The sequence below is a fragment of the Zea mays genome, chromosome 4 (assembly GCF_902167145.1).
Source record: "Zea mays cultivar B73 chromosome 4, Zm-B73-REFERENCE-NAM-5.0, whole genome shotgun sequence".
NCBI classification, from domain to species: Eukaryota; Viridiplantae; Streptophyta; class Magnoliopsida; order Poales; family Poaceae; genus Zea; species Zea mays.
This window is the reverse complement of record NC_050099.1, coordinates 82,705,818-82,711,028: the sequence shown is the minus strand read 5'-3', so window position 1 is coordinate 82,711,028 and position 5,211 is coordinate 82,705,818.

The window sequence follows — 5,211 nt, the reverse complement described above, 5'->3', positions numbered from 1 at the left end:
GATTGCTCCGTTGGTAGGGTTTAGTGGTCACCCTGAGTTAAGTAAGCGTGAGCATGTCACACCGCCTTAAGTCTTTGCCGACTTAAGTCGATTGCTCCGTTAGTAGGGTATAGTGGTCACCCTGAGTTAAGTAAGCGTGAGCATGTCACACCGCCTTAAGTCATTGCCGACTTAAGTCGATTGCTCCGTTGGTTGGGTATAGTGGTCACCCTGAGTTAAGTAAGCATGCAGGTTGATAGTAAACAATTCGAGCGCCTTTGAGAATGAAGTCTTTTTATTGATGATATATTTCCCAGTTTACAGAATACAAGGTCATCCCAATAGCTTTTGAAATATAGCTAGGGGTAAAACTTCCTGAGATGTTCTATATTCCATGAGTTCCCAATTTCCGTGCCGTCCATTTGAGTAAGACGATATGATCCAGGCCGAGTGACCTCTGCTACTATGAATGGCTCTTCCCATAGTGGCGACAATTTGTGCCATCCCTCCCCCGTTAGAATTCGGCGGAGGACGAGGTCTCCCACTACGAAGGATCGATGCCGTATGGCCTTGTTGTGATAGCGCCTGAGAGTTTGCTGATACCGAGCTGACTGAATCACTGTATTCAATCGTTTTTCTTCTAGTATATCAACATCCTACAGTCTATTAGCTTCATCTTCTGCTATGTTTTCAAAGATTAACCTCAGTGCCTCGAACTTGAGTTCAGCGGGTAGCACTGCCTCCGAACTATAGACCATAAAGAAAGGAGTGTTTCCATGCAGAGCTCGGCTAGGTTGAGTTCTCAGGCTCCAAACAACATACGACAGTTCTCTGATCCACTTTCCTGAAAACTTTTCATTCTTGTCGAAAACTTTCTTTCTGAGCGCATCCAATATCATCCCGTTGGCTCTCTCTACTTGCCCGTTGGCTCTTGGGTGTGCCACCGAGGCATATTTGATCTAAATGCTTTTTTGTTCACAGAAATTGAAGAACTCTGAGCTTGTGAAATTGGATCCTAGGTCGGTTATGATACTATTCGGTATCCCGAACCTGAATATTATGTCTTGTATGAATTGCACTGCTTTAGCTGAAGTTAGAGAAGCAATGGGTTTGAACTCTATCCATTTAGTGAATTTGTCGATAGCAACCAGTACATGAGTGTATCCTCCTTGAGCTTTCTTGAAAGGTTCAATCAAATCCAGTCCCCAGCACGCGAACGGCCAGGTTACAGGTATGGTTTGCAGTTGTTGTGCTGGTAGATGCTGCTGTTTTGATAAGTATTGGCAGGCTTCGCACCTCTGGACTAACTCGGCTGCATCACTCTTCGTCGTTGGCCAGTAGAAACCAGACCTGAAGACCTTCCTAACCAGAGTCCTTGATGCTGCGTGTATCCCGCATTGTCTAGCATGGACCTCATCTAGAAGTTGTTTCCCAGTAGTCGAAAGAATGCATTTCATGAGGACTCTTGATGCGCCCTTCTGTATAGTGTTTCCCCAATGAGAGTATAATGAGCTGACTGCCTTTCAATGCGTTCTGCTGCATTTCTGTCATCTGGTTCTTCCTCATTCTTTATGTACCTGATGATCGGCTCCCTCCAGTCATCAGAATCTGACTCTAGTTGGCTCAGGGTATTGCATTCCTCTACCTGATCTAGTGAAATGCTCGGGTGCGGTATTTCTTGGACAAAAACTCCAGGTGGGACCTGAGTCCGACTGGATCCTAGCTTGGACAATGCATCAGCCGCCGTGTTGTGGTCTCTCTCCACATGATGAAGTTCCAGACCTTCAAATTTGTCTTCTAGTTTTCGGACGGCAGTGCAGTATTTCCCCATTGAATTGCTCGAGCAATCCCATTTTTTGTTTATTTGACTTATGACCACCATAGAATCCCCATATACCATCAGTCTCTTGATGCTCAATGATATGGCAATGTTTAGTCCGTGGATCAGAGCTTTGTATTCTGTTGCATTGTTGGATGCTGGGAATAGCAATTGAAGAGCATATTTGAGTTGTTCGCCTCCAGGTGCAATGAAGAGGATCCCTGCACCTGCCCCCTGCAGCTTTAACAAGCCATCAAAATACATTCACCATACTTCTGCAGTTTCCGGGTTATCTAGCACTTGTTGTTCGGTCCACTCTGATATGAAGTCAACCAGTGCTTGAGTCTTGATTGCGGTGCGAGGTCGAAACTCAATGTCATGAGATCCCAGTTCATAGGCCCACTTGGTTATTCTTCCGATGGCTTCTTTATTGTAGAGAATATCCCCTATCGGAAATCCAGTGACCACAATGACTTTGTGGTTGTCGAAGTAGTGGCAGAGCTTGCGTGCAGTTAGAAGTACTGCATATAATAATTTCTGAACTTGAGGGTATTTCTTCTTCGAGGGACCTAGGACTTCACTGATGAAATAGACAGGATGTTGCACTGGGTATGCATGTCCTTCTTCTGCTCGCTCGACTACCAACACGGTGCTCACCACGTGAGTCGTGCAAGAGATGTATAACAGCAGATCTTCAGCCGATTGAATCGGCGTGGCTCGGCGCGGTGGTTTTAGCACTAGCGGTGTTGTCAAGAATTTCTTTAGCGCATCTAGAGTTTCCTGAGCTTCTGAAGTCCACTGGAATTTGTCTACCTTCTTGAGCAACTTATAGAATGGTAAGCCTTTTTCTCCAGCCTTGATATGAATCTGCTTAGAGCTGTCATGCATCCGGTAAGTCTTTGTACTTTCTTCTGTGATCGTGGTGCTTCCATTCTCATGATAGCCTCAATCTTTTCTGGATTGGCCTCAATTCCCCGGTGGCTGACAATAAACCCGAGCAACTTTCCTGCTGGTACTCCGAAGACACATTTTTCGGGATTAAGTTTCCATCGATATTGCCGTAGACTGTTGAAGACCAGCTGTAAATCTTCAATGAAATTTTCTGAGTTCTCTGTCTTGATTACCACATCATCCACATAAGCTTCCACACGCTTGCCCCAGTGGTCGGCTAAGCATGTCTGAATAGCCCTCTGGTAAGTCGCTTCAGCGTTTTTTAGGCTGAACGACATGGAGGTATAGCAGAAGGCTCCGAACGGGGTGATGAATGCTGTTTTTTCCTCGTCTTCTTTTGCTAAGCTAATCTGATGATACTCGGAGTAGAATCCAGGAAAGACAACACAGAACATCCGGCGGTCGAGTCGACCACCTGGTCTATCCTAGGAAGTCCGAAGGAATCCTTCGGACAATGTTTGTTGAGATCCGTATAGTCGACGCACATGCGCCAATCCACTTTATTCTTTTTGAGTACAAGAACAGGGTTAGCTAACCACTCAGGATGTAACACTTCTCTAATGAATCTAGCCGCGACCAAGCGAGCTAGCTCAGCACGGATGGCTTCTCTCTTGTCGGGCATGAAGCGACGTAATTTTTGTTGGATCGGCCTCGCCTGGGGTAGACCTTTAGTTTGTGCTCGGCCAGTTCTCTCAGGACTCCCGGCATATCCGCAGGTTGCCATGCGAATACGTCTCGGTTATCTTGCAAGAACTGGACGAGCGTGCCTTCCTATTTGTCATATAGAGTGGAACTGATGATAGCTATTTTATGCTCATCGGCGAACCCAAGATTGATTCTCTTGGTTTCTTCAGTCGGTCGTATAGAGGTCATGGCTTGAGCTTCATTCGCGGGTACCGCGAGGTCTTCCTCAGGCTTTGAGTTCGCCTGCGCAGAAGAAGTCGCCGAGGGTTAGGTGGTGAGGGCCGCCTGAATGGCCACTCGGAAACATTCTGCGACGCCTTGGAAGTCAGCGCGCACAGTTATGATTCCTTGTGGTCCTGGCATCTTCAATATCATGTATGTATAATGTGGAATGGCCATGAACTTTGCCAATCCAGGCCTTCCGATGATGGCGTTGTATCCGCAGTCAAAGTTTGCCACCTCGAACCTCAGGAACTCGGTTCTGTAGTTTTCCAGAGTTCCGAAGGTGACTGGCATGTAGATGTGTCCCAGCGGATATTCTCCTTCAGTCGGCATGATGCCGAAGAAAGGAGTGTCCGACTCGTGGAGCTCTTTGAGGGAGACTCCCAAGCCTTGGAGCGTCCGGGGGAAGGTGACGTTGATGCTGCTTCCCCCGTCCACTAATACCTTCTTTACCCTGCTCTCTCGGATCACTGGATCGACGAGGAGCGGGTACTTGCCCGGGTGGTCGAAGTTGAGCCACCGATCTGCCCGGGTGAAGGTGATCGAGTGCTCAGACCATTGGTACGGGGCGGGAGGACCAGTGTGTAGGATTACGGGGAGGCTACGCTAGCGCAAAACAAAAATTTTCATCCCCATAATACCAAGAACTACTGCGGTTATAGGTCATGGAATTACCACTAGACGCGCAGAGCAGCGGAAGACGTCTCGATGTAGACGAACGCGTCGAGCAGTGCCGTGCAGTCGCCGGCGTCCTTCACGTCCTCGCACGGTTCGTCCAAGTGCTCCAGATGCAGCACCTCCGAGGTATCCACACGTACAGGGAGGAAGCGCCGCGTACCGAACTGCTAGGTTCGCGACGGCGGCTTGGCGAGGGCGAGAGGTGGGCGGCGGCTGTTAGTTCGCAGGTGGCGAATTATGTTATCCTTAACCGTGCCCCCGCCCCTCATTATATAGGCGTTATGGTGGGCTTCTGACGCCGAGGCCCATCATTAACCCTAAAGCCCAGTCTAATTTCGGATCTAATCCGAATTAGGCTTCCTTCCCCTTAAGTGTGTGACCCTATAGGTTCACATACAAATAGACATAGGCCGAGTACTCTTACTTGGCCCAATAATCGACAGCGGCCTCTAGCAAGACATGTCAACTCCTATGTGTACGTAAAGATCATATCAGACGAACCATTGCGACATTACGTACATGCTGTTCCCTTTGTCTCACGATATTTGGTCTGGCTCTAAGCTGACCTCTCTTTCTCGATACTGTGAATTGGAATCCTTTCAATGGTTAACTCTTAACCCTAGCACGGCCATGCATTTCTTGATCCAATCACTCGAGGGGCCCAGAGATATCTCTCTCACAAAGAGAGGGACAAATTCCATCTTGACTGACCATGCCTCATAGCATGCTTCCTGACAAACCCAAAACTACCTTTATAACTACCCAGTTACGGGATAGCGTTTGATAGTCCCTAAGTAAGTCAATTCACATCTTGAGAACATGCGACAATCTCAGGTCTAAGGATACAATATTCATGTTGCAAGAAGAGAACTATATTA